Source organism: Ambystoma mexicanum, chromosome 10, assembly GCF_040938575.1.
Source record: "Ambystoma mexicanum isolate Mex_15411 chromosome 10, UKY_AmexF1_1, whole genome shotgun sequence".
NCBI classification, from domain to species: domain Eukaryota; kingdom Metazoa; phylum Chordata; class Amphibia; order Caudata; family Ambystomatidae; genus Ambystoma; species Ambystoma mexicanum.
This window is the reverse complement of record NC_090932.1, coordinates 227073221-227089670: the sequence shown is the minus strand read 5'-3', so window position 1 is coordinate 227089670 and position 16450 is coordinate 227073221. Positions and strand designations below refer to the sequence as shown.

At 43.6% G+C, this 16450-nt stretch overlaps 1 protein-coding gene across 2 annotated transcripts in view; it reads right to left on the bottom strand.

Moving 5' to 3' along the window:
- Positions 1 to 16450, bottom strand: part of FHIP2B (FHF complex subunit HOOK interacting protein 2B) — a 416121-nt gene that overhangs the window by 59726 nt on the left and 339945 nt on the right. The gene's annotated exons all lie outside the window — the stretch shown is intronic.

The window sequence follows — 16450 nt, the reverse complement described above, 5'->3', positions numbered from 1 at the left end:
TAAAATCACCATATGCCAAGCTCAAAAGTGAATGAAACTTTAATCCAACTAAGATCTATATACGTTGATCCTACAAGTGAACAACACATTGCATTTAAATGAAACCAATATACATTGAACTTCAAATTGAACCAAACTTTAAGAATATAAGTGAATCCAATACATGTGGAACTCCAGGGTGAATGTAACTTTGGAGATGAACTTTAAAAAGTGAACCAAAGGAAAGTATATTCAACAAGTGGAAGAAAGTGCAAATAATCCAAAAAATATGTATACATTGAACTGCAAATTTCAGTCAAGACATTTTGTACAAAGAGCAACCATATACAAAAGGTGCAAGGGTGGCACAGAACTTAAAAAAAAAACCAAAGATAACAATATAACATTGAAAGTGAATCTTGGGGAAGGGAACCCCGAGATTTAATTTACTTATTGACTTGAGGACAGAGTCTCAAGATATTTTGTGTTTGGAACTGTGTTTTGAAACCCTGAGTACTGGTTAACTCTATACCAGCCTGAACTTAAGGCAATCCTGAGACTTTTATTTGGTACTGTTTTATACTTGGAGACGGAAAGAAAGCGGCAAGCTGGATGAAGCTTCGAACTTTGTGTTGAACACAATTTTGTTGGTTGCTGACATCCCTACACATGGTATAGATTAGTTGTAAGGGTGTTAGGGAGGCTTCTCATAAATGTGCTAATTCCCTTCACCTTAGAGACCCCTGGCAATTTTGCTGGATTTTGAGGACTTGTTTTTTTACCTGGAGAGAGTGTGACCCTTTTTTACCACTCTTTCATGTGTTGAAATGTGTTTTAATCTTGTGTTTCTTTTGGTTAGGGAGTCTAACCAACTCCATAGGCATCATCTTTTAATGTGTGACACACAGCACCCTCAGTGCAGTGGCAGAGGGAAACCTTTTTAGGCTTTCCCAAGGTTTAAATACCTTCTCTGGGGTAAACTACTGTTTCCCAGAGTAACTAAAGTGAAATTGACTTTACTAGTCTTTTAAATTCATAGACCCAGCACACCCTATCTTACAATAGAGTGCTGGATGGGTTACTTAGCATCCTGTGTGTCTAGAAACTCATGTAGCAGTCAAATGCCACCCTTTCCTCGCAGATTGGCTTGTAGCAGTGGTTTTACAACATACTACCATGATTTTTCCCGACTGCGAACACCAGTAGCGTTAAATCGCGGGAGCCATGTTTTTCAAGATGGTGTCTGAGCCCCCTCTGTAAAGACAGGTCCCGGTCTTCTTTTTTCGCCATTTCTTTGTGAAAAGGTCCTTCTAGAGTTTTGCTCTGCGCGCCAAACCTAGTTTGGTTCCTTTTTTCATTCGCCTTTGGCGGGCTTCAGGAGTGAAGACCACCTAGGGCGTCCAAGTGTCTGGGGTGGGCAGGAAGAGAGGGAGGTGCCCAAAACTCCCTGTGCTTAGTCTACTAGGAGATCCAAATGCACTCTGTGTTGACTGGCTGGTTGACTGTCCGGCAAGGACAGCCATCCTGCTGGGTGAGTGACAGCTAGGCTGGAATGAATGGGAGAGAACTAAATAAAATGCGAGTCTCTTGGCTTGGAAGGCAGAGTCGACCACTGGAACGAAAGAACCGAAGACGAGCTTGAAGAGGATGGCTGCTGCAACTCCTGGACCGTTGGTTTGCCCGGTGAAGCCCTGCTGCAGGTCCGAATCGCCAAGTTCATCTCGACAGAGAAACCCCTACAAGGACAACTTCTCCCTTTGAGTTGGTGGGACCAATCAACTCGACAGTAAGCCACCTGAATACCAACCTCAGAGTTGGTTGCCTTTTCCTCAGAGTGCTGCAGGAATCCGAATAACCAGGAAGAGGGACACCAGTTTGTGTGCTTTACTACAGCTACTGGAATTGAAGTTTGCCAAGTGCCAGCTTTTGGCCCAGTGTCAGTGCAGTGCAGGAGTCCCCCAACGTCCTCCCTCTTGCCCCCACGACTGAGGCACAGGAACAGCGAGATCTGCAGGAACTGCCAGGAACAGAAGTCTTCAACTGCATCTTTTTCTTCATTTGTAAGGTACTGTGAAATCAGACAGAGTACTTACCTCTCGAGGTGAAAGTGCTTGAAACTTTTGCAACTCGCAGGCCTAATCAGCTTGTGACGCAACATATGATTCTTCTTTTTACAAAGTATTTCCAAGAAATTGTGCAGAGACTTTACCGTTTACTTACCAGAACTGCTTTAGCCTATCCAAGACTTTAGCCCATTGACTTTGGCCGAGCCTATTGAATTGAATTGACTCTTCCGGTGAACTCAAAGTATTTGCACTGTCTAAGAATAATTGTAACCTTTCCTGTTCTATTAATCTTTGCCTTTTACTCCTCTTGAAAAGTATTCTGCATTTGTATTGAAGTATATTTGTGTATGATTATATTGCCTCCTTCTTATGAATGTTTTATAATTGACAGATACATAAATTAATAAGTATTTATCAAAGAAACCTTGAGTGTAAGAGTTTACTTGAACACTTGTGATTGTAGACCTCTGTGTAAGATCATTATTTTATTTATTTATTACATTTGTTACTCGCCCATACCTGAAGGTATCACGGCGCAAAATACAGGCGAGATATCACATTTTTATACATTGTTACAGTTACAGTCATATAAACACATTTAATGCTATGTTACAGTTAGTCATATAGTCAGCTTTCTTGTATTTTCTTCCAATTGGTCATTACTGCTTACATTCCCCTCTTGAGATAAGCCTGGCTGTTCCGCTACGCTACCAAAACCGTGTAGTAAAGACTTATACCAAAGGTTGGTTTTGCTTACACCTGTAGTCCTAGTTGTGTGTAGTGGTCCCAAAGGGAACTGCGTACAAACTTTGCCTAACAAAGGACAAGTATAGGTTTTGGACACAGACAGATTCCTAAATTGAATTCTTGGACTTTGACTTTCATTAGTTTTGGTTTGGTAGGGAAATCCCACCATAGCATATGGCAAGATGAACAAGTTACTTACATTGAACTTCAATGGTAACGTTCTTCCAATTTGATGTCCCTCCCACGTATTCCTCATCTTTAGATATCTTCCTCTCCAACTTCACCTGCTTCGGAAAAAGTAATTTCGGCAGAGGGAGCTGTGCGTCAATGCGGTCGACTCGATGTCCCTCGAGGGCCTCCGTCTCAAGGTTGACGTAATCACTGGTATATATAGCATGCGCAGGGCCCACTAGCTTCAGTTTTGTTTTTACGGCTTCTTCTTACAGAATTATCAGCATAAAAGCTTCCAAGGCAGTATCAAACCTTGAAAGAGCATAAGGTGTAATGCACATAAATTATAGAGCGGGGTAGGCTGGGAGGGATGATGAGGAAAACGTGGGAGGAACAGCCAATGGCGAACCTCAGGTACTTTCTGTGCTTGTGATGGATTGGCACATTAAAGTAAGCATCCTGAAGGTCTAATGACACCATCCAATGCTGGAGCTGGAGGGCCTGAAGGATCTGAGAAAGTGTGACCATCTTGAACTTGTCCTTTCTGAGGAAATTATTCAAGCATCTCAAGTCAAAGATAGGTCTCAATCCTCCGTCCTTCTTGGGAATTAGAAAATAAGGCGAGTGCCAACCTTTGTTATTCTCCGTTACAGGCACCTTTCTCTAGCAGGCTCAAAACTTCCTGCATAAGGAACAGATCCGGAACTTTGAACGATTGGCTCCCCGGTGGATGATCCCGAGGTCGTCTTAGAAAGGGGAGGCAGTAACACTGGGCTAGTTTCCAATGCACATGTATCTGAAGTAATAACCCCCAATTCTTGCAGAGGCTGTGAGAGTCTGCCTCCCACCAGGGTCTTGTGGGTTAAGGCCTCAGAGAGGTTCTGAGTAGCTTGGATGGACTTGGCACCTCTCCCTCATCTACCATGAGGGAATCTTCTTTGGCCCCTTTGACTAGCCAGTCCTCTCGCTCTACCAAAAGAAGAGTCGAAATTAAAGGACCTACCCTACCTGATCCACTGGTGAGATGGCTGTAGCTGTTTGATAGCAGCACCAAAAGATGTGGCTGCCGCTTTCGCGGTATGCAGCTTCTCTAGGCTTTCATCAGCCTTGCTGTTAAATTGCTGTGTGCCACCAAAGGGCATCTTAAGGAGTCTAGACTGCATGTCTGGTGCAAATCCAGACTTCCTCAACCATGCAAACCTGCATATCACTGTGATTGCTGCCATGGCTCTGCTGATACTGTCAGCAAAGTCCAGTCCTGACTGAAGAAACTCACACACAGCCTCTTTTCCGTCTCTTACAATATTCAGGAAGCCGTCTATGTCTTCCCCTTTGGGAATGTGCCTAGCTGCCATGGCTATACAGTCCCACAGGGTGAATGTAAACTTTGCTAAAGCACAAGTAGCATTTGCTGATTTTAAAGCCATGCTCCCGGCAGAAAACATTTTCTTCGCCCAATCGATGAAAAGCTTATCGTGCCGCTTGTTTTGATGTAGATGTCACTGCCTGAACTACCAGGCTGTCTGGTGTTGGATGTTTTGACAAGTAGTCAGAATCGCTACTCTAGCCTGTACTTCTTGGTGAGGTTTTTATTTACTGCTGGGCTTGTTTCAGGTGCCTCCTAATTCACCTTTACCCCTTTCTGTAGGGCGACATGAAAAGGAAGTATCCTTCTGTGGACCTTTATCAAGTATAGCATCTGCATGGTCTGCCGGGTCTGGTTTGCAAACTCAAGCTGTGGTGATTATGTCTATGCCACTTGCCAACTGAAGGTTTTCATGGAGGTTCTTTATCCTGGACTCCTCCGAAATAAGGGCCCCTGGGTCATTAGGTGTGCCAAACTCCAAACCAAATGGAGGAGTATCTTGGTCCGATGGTTCGTGTATGAAGAAATCCTTCCTTGGTAATAGCATATAGGATTTGACCTCTTTAGTAGGTAAAGGCGTCAAGGCTTGGAACCCGATGGTATTGATGGCTTCGGCACCGATGGTGTTGATGGTCTCGATGCTAATAGCGTCAATGTTTTTGATGATTCTGGCATTGATGGAGCCCTCGAAGGGCTCAACCCCCGACTCGATAGAGTCTTTGACGGTTTATCGTTGAGTCGAGACTTCGACGGTTCTGGAGGGGTTTCAGGTCTGCGTCCTGAGCTCGAGGGTGTGCAAGATTTCGCCTTAGCCCTTTCCTTGGCTTTTGACAGTGCGACAAGAGCATGGCTTTTTGTATTCTCTTTCTAGAGGGTTGGGCCATCTTCTCGAAAATGTTTACCATTTCTTGTCTGAATACCTCCCATTCGGTAGGAGTCACCGACTTGTTTGGGCAGGCTATCTTTTTCTCAGGAGAGTAATCGGAGGAAGTGGAAGGTGACCTGTAGCACCTTTTCTTCATCTTCTTGGATGAAGACGAAGAGTGGTGTTAACCACTCCTGGATCATGAGTGCTTTTTGGATCTCCTCCTTTGAGGAGAGTCGTCTCTTGACTCATTGGACAAGCACATTTTTCGACAGCGTCATCGAGGGGGATTTTGTAGGGGGCCTACGTGCAGCTAATTTCCCCTTACGCTCTTTCAAAGCCTTACCAGTAATGGACTGACAGGACACAGAGTCTGCCGTCCTATGCACCAAGGCACCAAAGATACACTTTATGAGGATCCACGAGAGACATCTTGGCACCGCAATCGTGACATTTTTTGAACCCGGTCTTTGGAGTTGATGGTGTCAATGACGAAGCCCATGTTCTCGAGTATGCAGCAGTTCTCAGAGAAACCAAAGCACACCACCATTCTCGAAGCGTTAGCTATCCCAGAAAAACAGAACTGAAGTTAAGGGGCACTGCGCGTGGTATATATACCATTGATGATGTTGGCCTTGAGACAGAGGCCCTTGAGGGACATTGAGTAGACTGCATCGATGCACAGCGCCCTCTGCCCACATTTCTTTTCGAAGCAGCTGAAGCTGGAGAGGAAGATATCTAAATATGAGGATTACGTGTGAGGACACAATGCACTGGAAAGGCCTTTTTCCATCCTGACTTTTAAGTTAATAAAGTTTTATTGTTAATTCAGAATCTGTTGTCATCAAGGTCGCTTCACTCTCCCTGTATGTTGAAATAAAACATCGCTATTGTGCGTCTGTAAGGGTCTCAACCTGAACCTGGCAAGAGGCACAATCAGAATATGCAAGGCAATGAGACCTAGAAGCATCTGGAATCACCAGCAAGTCATCTGAGTTCTGATGCTGAAGTGGTGGATCATCTGTCTCAACGCCAGAATCCTATTCCTTGAGAGGTGTTGAGGATCGCTCCAATAAACTGAACCGTCTGAGAAGTAGGAAAGCATGACTTTTCAAATGGAAAGAAAACCCTAGATCATGAAGGGTGTTGCACATGAGCGAGAGGCTGGACAGGTTCTTCCTCCATAGAGGAAGTCCTAATAAACCAATAAACCTGGTAAGTGTAAATGTGTATCTTCTGAAGCCAAAGGTGAGAGGCCACAGATGACGGCAGCTTCATAAATCTGCTGAGAGACGCTTTAAGGCCGGGAAGGCACCTGTATTGATTGACAGTGCCGACCGTCAAGAGTACAGCCCAGGAATTGATAGTGCTTCATTCTCTTTGGGACGTGAAAGTAGGCGTCCCGCAGATGCACTGATGTTAACCAGTCCCCTACCTAGATTGCCTCTGAGATCTGAGACACAGTCATCATGTGGAAGGTTTTCAAAGGTAGGAACTAGTTGAGTTCTGAGATGTCTAGATTGGGACAGCTGCCACCAGATCTCTTACCACTATGAAGTGGCAACAATATAAGCCTAGAACCCTTTCGTTCTCTGGAACACTCTATGGCACTGAGGTGGAGAAGAATTTTAATCTCCTGTGTAAGCTCTGGGGAAGACCTCTACACACTTGGGAGCGCATTTTTTATAAATTAGTCATTTGACAGAAGAGAGCCGTTAGGTTTGCTCAGCAAAGTAAATGGCTCCCAGCCACCGAATATTCGCTATTTGCACTGCAGGGTACAAATGTAAAGGACAAAAGGTGGCATACAAGTGTGCACACTGCCTTTTGCCCTTCACATTTGTACTCTACAGTGCAAAGGGAGTGAGCCCTGCCTGGCATGTTGGCATGCCAGGCAGTGTTTACTTTTCATCTTGAGCAAGCATGGTAAGCAGCGCTCATGAATTACAATTAATTTCATTTGTGAATACTGCTTACCATACAATTAAACTCTGCCCAACGTGCAAGCATGTCGGCAGGGTTTAATTGTAATTACACACGCTTCCCGCTGTGGACAATGGGTCCCTATGTGGTCCGCCTGAAAATCCATGTCGACGCAGATGCTGGAGCATGTATGGAAGAGTGGACGGGAATGGCAGTAACGCAAGTTGCGCTCCGCCCCTCCTCCCCGCCATACAAATGATTTAAAATGAGCCATTGTGTGAATGCAAGGCGTTAAAACCTTCCTCTGGGCTTTTACACCATGCATTCCTGTTATGGATCTATTGAACATGAACCCCTAGGTTGAGACTAAAGAGGGAAGTTCAGAGGACAGGACTTCTCTGATTATCATGAGCACTGTAGCAAGCTAGGAGGAGGATTCGGACCAGAGGACATGTTTTCACACACAATGTATTTAACTTAACTAAAACACCTCTATAACCCTATTATTAAAGGGGAGTTCCCTTCCTATTAAACTAAACAAAGGTGCTTGTCAATTGTCCAAAAGTAAAAATAGTCCAAACCTATCCACTAAACTGGCCCTATCACTTAGAAAAACATAAAAGAAAATTAGGTACAATGCCTTGCCCTCCTGCTTTAGGATCCAATCTGTTATGACTAGCATTTCCCCACTTATCAGTCTTTGTCAGTCTACAAAGGTTCATCACATGTTTTCCCAAGGTGGAGGGATCCCTCTCCTCCAGTTTGTGTGGGCCTCTCCCTACTTGATTCACATGTTGGGTGCTTCTGAGCTCCCCTTTTTATTTCCTCTGTTCCAATGTCTAAACCTATTTCCCTGGGGTATTGGTAACTCCTTGCTCCAAATGACTCTCTTAATTATTGTGCGTCCCTGTGACCCTTCTGGAATGTTTGTAATACTCATGATTCCCGGAGCTGCTGAAATCCAACTTTGTGGGTTCCCTCTTCTTCCAGGTGTCTTGCTGGGCAGAATCTTCAATTCACGTTTGAAGGTCAGTGTTGTGTGAAGGTTTCTTATTCTTTTTCTGGATCATGAGGGTCGTTGCTGGCTCAGGGTGCAAACACCTGGGATACAGACCTTGTAAATCACACCTGGGAAAAGAAGTCTACATTCATTGGGTTGTTTAGCTGTGGTGGATCAGTTTTTGCCCAAAACACTGCCATGAGTACTTGCCTATGGGTCCTGGTGTGGGTGATTATTGCTGATGCTCACCCTCAGGGGTACCTCTTATCCGGGTAGAGATTCTGCAGAGGCGAGTCTCAAATGCATTTTCCATAGACATTTATTGGGGATTTCTCTGCTCAGCTGAATCTTCCTCTGGGGCTCCTGATTCGTCCTTCGGCCTCTAACTCTTTGGGATGCCTTCTAGCCTTCCCTGGGGTTGTTTGCCACAGGATTCAAACTTGTGGCATAGTACTGGCTGACTTCTATTGAAGCCCATTGACTGCAATCCCATTCATGCTGATCATACCTTCCTCCTGTCCTAAAACTCTCCTGATGTGACTCTAGGGATATTTACAGGCCCCTAGACATTGCTCATGTGTCTACAAAGGGATTAGTGAGCTCTGGACCAAGGATTAGAATTTTAGTATGTACCTCTGATTTTTAAAGCCATGCTCTGCATTTATCTAATAGTGAAGGTATTATAACACTGTAGCTAATTTCTGTTGCCTGTTTAAATATTTTTGGAAGCCTTTGGTTATGGTTTTGGAAATCCCTTTATAGCTACATACTCAGTTGTAGATGAGAGTTAAAAGCCCACAGTGCAGCCTACCTCAATCTTAGCCTCTCCAAAAATCAAATTCATCCTCATTGGCCCCTCCACTGAACAATAACTTGTTCAAATTGGCACATTCTTAAACTTGACGAAGATCTATCAGATTCCATCGAGGACGATGTCCACATAACATTTAAGAAAGCAAAAGGGATATTTTGAGTCATTCACATTTTTCACTTCCCAAAGAAAAAGGTCTAATCCAACTTTGGAACAAAAAACCACTCAAAGGAAAATACAAATGCGGGACATGCATTAGCTGCCCCCATTCGGAAAATGGGAAAAAAAGTATTAGTCTACCAAATGGCAAGAAGTACAAGATTAAAGATTTCATAAACTGCAACAGCAAAATTGTTATTTACGTCATCACATGCATGTGCAACAAAGTATATGTAGTAAGTACGACAAGGAAACTCAAAACAAGAATACAAGAACATCTGAGAGCTATCAGCAAAAATGATATCAGATACCCATTAGGCTACCACTATATGACTGAACATGCAAACCAACCAATAAAGGAAATCAAGTTCTTTGGAATTGAGAAGATTACCAAGCCACAAAGAGGAGGCAATCTGGAAAAAATTCTCAGATCCAGAGAAGCATATTGGATCTGTACACTGGACAGCTGCTATACGAGCCTAAATTCGGACACTGAACTTATTCACATTTTATGATTTACTACCACTATGACTATTGTTCAGCCACAGAGGAAACATCAATAGAACGTCAAAAAAACTTAAGTGCTCTATCAAAAATAAGAAAATGTACAACCGTTTATTTTTGCTTATACATTTTTTTCTGTAGTGCACCATACTTATGTGAGTTAGCCCAAACACAAACATCAAAACAGGGTTGATCTAACATACACTAAAAACAAAAATTAAACGAATTAGAGTACCCAGTGGTCACAAGACAATATGCCTAACACGACCTAAAATTACATTAATAATTTAACAGAACGCAAGATAGCACACTATATATCGTTCATTACCTATATTTAACTAAATATTTAAATGTTTGGATAATTAGCTCTATCCAATTACTAGTGAGGAAATCCTTATTACACACTGCCCCAATCCAATATGGACGAATAGCGGTCACATGACACTATTGTCTGACGAGTACGTGACCCGTAGCAAAGCGGTCATGTGACAGTAATTTTGCACGTGACTGCGATCCCATAGTAACAAAGGAAATTCAACTAAGGTAAGGCAACCTCCAACCTCTTTATAGCTCGCCACAATAATAACCTATACTGTGGCGCAATGCAAAACGTAGATGTCCAAAACAATACTGCTTATTCCCCATTAGAAAACCACTTAACTAGCTTTCATCCTATGTAGACTGTGCTTTGAAAAATCCCACTTTGAGAAGCGAGAGTGTCTCCATTACATCTATCACAGCATGCAACTACTGTCCTCTACAAACAAACAAATATAGCATACTCAGAAGCAAGCAAAAAACCTGAAATCTGCAAATTCACAAACAGTGAGTGCTTTTTCAAATTATATTACCATGATGTCATATTTAGTGCATTAAGTCTCTCAACTAACGAAATATACAAATCTTGAGTATCTATGTTAACGTTTGGGTTTAAAACACAAAAAGTATTGGTTTCACATACAACTAACTTCATTATTTCTTATTATTCATGTTTGACAAATGAAATGCAAATTTATTTTGATGATCAAGAACCAATATCATTAAGAAATATTGGTGGTGAAAAAGCCAAAATACACAAAATATTTTTCTTTTCTTGTTTTTCTAACTTTAGACATATGTTGATGCTCTAAGCAAACTCCCTCCTGAAGAAATGTCTGACATGTTTAAAACACAGTGAAACACGTGTCGAGGGTCCCAAACAATTTGGGAACGAACCTAACAAAAATTGACTTTGAAAAAAACAACAGCAAATATATAATACTGTCCAAAACAGCAAACCAGAGTTCCTCTCTTCATTTTTTGAAACATAACAAAGAAAAATAGCAAAGGGCGCAATTACAGTTTTCCAAATGTTCTTTCTATCAAAGAAAAACTACCACTTGTTCAACAATGGCTCACTGATATGCACCAAGAAGAATTTGATCCGTAATTCTAGATTCAGCAAAATCCTTAGGTTTCACCATTGACAGCAGCCTGTCCTTCCAGATAGCCATAGTCAAGGCGGCCCAAACAGCCTGGCTCCAAATCTCCAACCTTAGAAAAATCAAACCCTTCAGCTTGCCGTAGGACTTGTGGACTTATGGTCTTGTACATTGATGGGTGAACTATCATACTGACAGGGGTTCTTACATCTTTAGTGGCTAGGTAGCACACACTCCTCACACAGTAAATCGACCAATGGCTCGAATCACAGATCGTCCACAAAAAGGACCCACAAATAATGCTTCTCTCATTACGCACCCACATTTTGGCACTCGATCCCAGTATCGGCTCGGAATGCCACCATAATTTTCAGATTTCAGAAATCTCTCAAAACGTGGCTTTTTCAACACCTGACCAAAGACAAACTTTAATGGACACATAGACCAACACACAGACTACAGCTCATAGTAAGGCACTACTGTTAAAAGATGCCAGCCAAACGCTGGCGACCCACACCCTCTACAGCGCTCCACGGCTCTCGAGCTAGATACGTGCTTTAAAAAATAAAAATATATTTGAGTACAATGTGTGCATTTGTATTTTTTTTTTATCCTATCCCTAGAGGGTCAACATTGATGTGGGTTGTCAGTGTAGGTCTTAAGGATTTTTGGAAAAGGTTTCCTCACTGGTAAAAATGGCTGGGTCCCTTTCCTGCCCAACCATTACCTCTTTTTGTTAGGTCCTGGTCCCCTAGTTTATGCCATATAATAATAGTGGTGTGTCTGTGACTTAAGGACACTGTATTTAATTGTGCCGGCTCATAGAGGGCTTTACCTGTTCGTTAGGTTGTGTGGTTTCCTTGTTCTGACACCTGTTCATTTAGGTTGGGTGCCTCCCTGTGGTAGTGGACCCACGTCTAGGCAGTGATGTAGGAAAAGACCATTACTGTTTCTTTTCTTTTTTTTTTTTTAAAGGATCCTGGGTATCTTTTTAATAATGTGCTTTATATCTTAAGTACTTATTTCACCTGAAAGATTTCTCTGTCTGACTTAATAAATATTCATTCAGTATATCGGTTGTCACAGATGGCCTTAGCATCTCCCAAACACTGAAATAAGGTTCAAGGAGGTTTATTTCAAAATTGTCAGAAATGGCTCAAAGGGATTCCCTATCTTGACCTCCTGTGCGATCCCACCTCCCATCCCTCGCACCAGTTTTGCAACTAAGGATAGATAACACTTGCTATCTAGTTGTAACTGCTGGGAAGGCCTAAGGTCAAAAGACCCATATATATGGCAACCTTCAGGAATTTTTTAGAGGTGCACGGCCAAAGACTTCTTGAGGTTTCTTAATGGTAACTGATGATTGAAGTTTGGTGACTTCAGATACCCTGGTCAATCGGCATCTCCCGTTCTCTCCTTTCCCTTGATCTTACTACTCCCTCTATTCTACTCTTGCTCTCCCTTCCTCCAGTCATTTTATCACTCTCTTCTGTCCCTGTGAAGTACACACGCTCACTGTCATCCATCCCATTTTCTCTGCTCACTCCCTTCCCTACTCAGGGATACAATTCTCCACTCACCCTCCCAAGGAAATGATGCTCTTCTTACCCTCCCGTGGATATGGTGTCCTGCTCACTTTTCAGGGATATGGCGCCCTGCAATTCTATGCCCTAACCTTAACACACTGTCTCCGCCTATCTCTTGCAACAATCTTCACCCCCGTTCTGTGTTACTCCACCCTCACCAGTACTCCCACTACCACCTTGCACTCTCTCTACACCCTGCCACCATACACTCTCCTTCTCCCACTCGTTCTCCAATTCCACCTACACTCCTCCATTTCTCTCTCTTTCTCACTCACCATTTACACCCCTGTCACATTATGCTACATATAACTAGTACCACTCTCTTTCACAATCAATACCTCACCTGTACTCTGCTCCAACTCTGTTACCAACTCTTTAGCACTCCACCTCCAGTCTGTCCTCTGCCTGGCCTCTGTCCACCTCCACACACCCTGACCTCGCCCCTGCTCCCTCACTCTGCCTCTCATTTTGTTTGCTTTCATACTGTAGTCATGCTGGATCAGCCCCTTCCTGCATTGGTTTCAGTGCTCACCTGACTCTAATGACCAATCTTTGCCTGCTTTTTGCCCCGGGGGCTGGGTTGCGCAGCTGGGAGGCTTTAATAAAAACATAGCCCTACCCCTTTTTCAGTCTATGTTAGTAAGGTAGCAGCTAGGTGTTCAAGCTGCTAATTTTACAGGTGGCTTTCCTCGTGTACTGGCGAGTTTTGTTCCCGATTAGGTTTGGTGGGGCTTGGTGTCTCTCCTGCTCCCCTGCAGCCCCTTCTGACTCTCAGTTTATTTTTTATTGCCCCAACATTCCCCTGGGTTTTGTATGGGGATGGTAGGTTGAGTGTTGAGTGCCTTATCCATTTTGGGCAGGAGACATACCAACCCATTCCATTTGTACTCTCAACTCCATTCCCAAGGTTCAGGTACAGGTTTTCTTAGTGGCACCCAGGTGTACTATGGGAGTTGTCGTCCTGTAAGAGAAAAGATAGTTCTGTCCAAAAAAAGAGTACTGGGAGGCTCCATGTGATAGTGGGTGGTACCCACAATAACACTCAAGGCACTTAAGGCAGTTTCAGGGACTAGGATGTTCTACCCACGTACATGGGGCAGAGCTGGCAGGGTCTCGGGGTCTTCTAGGTCTCCTGCCTCAAATTGGGATAGGTCCCTGTGCTCCCCTGGTTTTCTACAAAAACGGGTGGACTAATTGTACCCTTGTGTCAGCCTACTACCCCTTCCAAAGAGAGTTATACCTTGTCGCTCTGTTCACGTAACGTACCTTAAAAGAGGTGTGGCTTCTCTTTCTTGTTAGGTATGTTAGCTCCCTCCTAAAGTTACTGGTTGAAGTTCCCTCAACAGATGCTGGTACAAAAGCTGCCTTAACTGTGAATTGGAAGCCTCTGGATGAGCAGAGAAGTTATTGGCTTGAGCACCTCTACCCTTCACATCACTAGAAAAGAATGTAATGGTTGGATTACATCCATATCTAACACACATTGCCCAGTTTAGCTACAAATTGTATTCACATTGTAAACTTTAATGGATGCTATGTAGACCAGAGGGCCTTCGGACAGGCTACTAGTCGAAAGTTGTATTTATTTAAGAACGGGGCAGAGGGGCATTCCGAACAGCAATGACTTGTCAAGTGGGCAGTTACAGAGAGCCGAGGCAGTCCTTGGGTAGGGTGCCTTTAAAAAAGCAGGAATATTGATTAATTGAGAGAGGGAGACTGGTGGTGAAGGGGGAGGGGAGATTGGGAGAAAGGTGAATCGAAAATATACCAGGCACCAGACAAGACATACCACTGAGTTAGCAATGGACATTGGCTTTTGCCAATAGGGACGGGATCAGGGATCAAATGAGGCTAGGGTGTATCCAGAACAAAGGTTTGTGAGGTGGTAGGTAAAAGGTAGAAGTCGCTGGAAATGGCCCAGGGTTGACATCCGGGTTTTAAGGGTTTATCTGAACAAAACTATGGTCACTAGCTAGGCTTGCCAATGTTTTCTTTTGGAATAGGAGTAGGAGCTCTCAAACTCCCTGAGAGGGGTTTACTGTAGGCTAGGCTGCCTCAAAGAGTTCCATAATTTTACGGTGGATGGGTAGGGGCTCGACAGGTCAGAGGGCAAGGTCAGATTCATGTAGGGGATAAGGGGCCATAAAGCTAGTCCTCCAAAGTGAAAGGCAACTAGGAAGTCCAAAGAAAGGTCAGGCCCACAAAGCAAGTGGCTCCAAAGGTGGGAAGGCACTAGGCACCTTACCTGGCAGTGCCTGATCCTTACGCCAATCACATTACATCCATAATTCAAACATGTGCCTGCCCTCAATCAATGAAGGACAGCCTCACTGATCCAGTTCTGCCTGATCACCATAGAAGTCTATATTCCGTAGAAGCCAGCAGAACTTTGCTTGAGGTTGCAGAGTATAGGACAGGTGGCACCACCTGCTGCTCTGGGATAGTCCAACTCTATCAACAAGGGTAAGGTGCAGAATCCTGAATCTTATTGCACTCTTGGGAGCTGAATGTACCTCCAGCTTCCAATCACTTTTACCACACCAGTGACATTTTGGAGGCCACCCAATCAAAGGTGGTCCCCACACTCAAACTTTCATCGGTTGCTACCTGAGCCAAGTCACATGAAGTGGATTAAGGCTGGGATCCCAGATGATATATTGAAAGCTGGCTAGGGCTACCCTAAATTCCCAATCTGGAGTTTAAGGAAGGTCATGACCATACATTGCCACACATTAATTTCCGTTGTTTCTATTCACACAGGATAAAGAAAGCCTAACATGGAGTCCCACAAGTACCCCATTTTAGGGTGATCTACAGGGGACCGGACTTTGTCCGGCTGGAGGTAAAATGGCGACATCACCATGCAGCCATTTTAAAAACAAAAGGCAACCACCTGCCAGTGAGCAACATGGCCAGCTGGGCAGTGAGGCCTATGTAGGGAACAGGATTACAGAGCACTCTATCTAGGATTTTGAGGGACACAGAGGAAGCACAACAAAGAGCTATTCCCCAGTGAGGTCTGCGATTCAGACTCAGAAGGGAAATATAGAGTTTAATAATCACCTGAGGCAAGCAAAACGTAATGAGGGACAGAGCTAAAGGGTTAGTGCTCTCAAAAATGTTATTGGCTAAAAAGATGGCCCATAATCAAAAATATATATAAAAAATAATTTAAAAAAAAGTTCCTATGTAAAGTTTTGAGCAAATGAAGCTCAAACTCAAAAATGTCAAGCACTAGGAGGCATCCATTTTGTGAAATGGATGAGCCTCCTGTGCTTGTGTTAATTTCTGCCCTTGCGGCACTAATGAAGCAAAAGCCAGCTAGCTGTAATACACAAAAGCTACCAGCAGGTGGCTTTTCCTTCATTATTGCTGGAGAGCAGAGATTAACACAACCTGCTGCTGGTAAGTGCTTTAAATTTAATTCTTTTTTGAAAGCACTGCAAAATAAATGCTGCGGTTTTCTTTCTAAGTTAGAAAGAAAACCGCAGCATTTATAACGTTGCATTTATGTTTGCAGTGGCTTCAGCTTTGAGTCTCATGGGCTCCTCCGACCTAGGTCAACTCAAAGCCTAGGAACCCAGGAGACTCCTAGGAACCCAGGAGACTCAAAGCTGAAGCCACAGCAAACATAAATACAACGTTGTTGTATTTAAAAATGCTGCGGTTTTCTTTCTACATTTCCCGGAGCCCGAGAAACGTAGAAAGAAAACCGCAGCATTTAGAAATACAACAATGTTGAATTTCTGACTGCGGCGGCTTTCGCTTTGAGTCTCCTGGACTCCCCCAGGTCGGGGGAGCCCAGGAGACTCCAAGCGAAAGCCGCCGCAGTCAGAAATATAACAATGT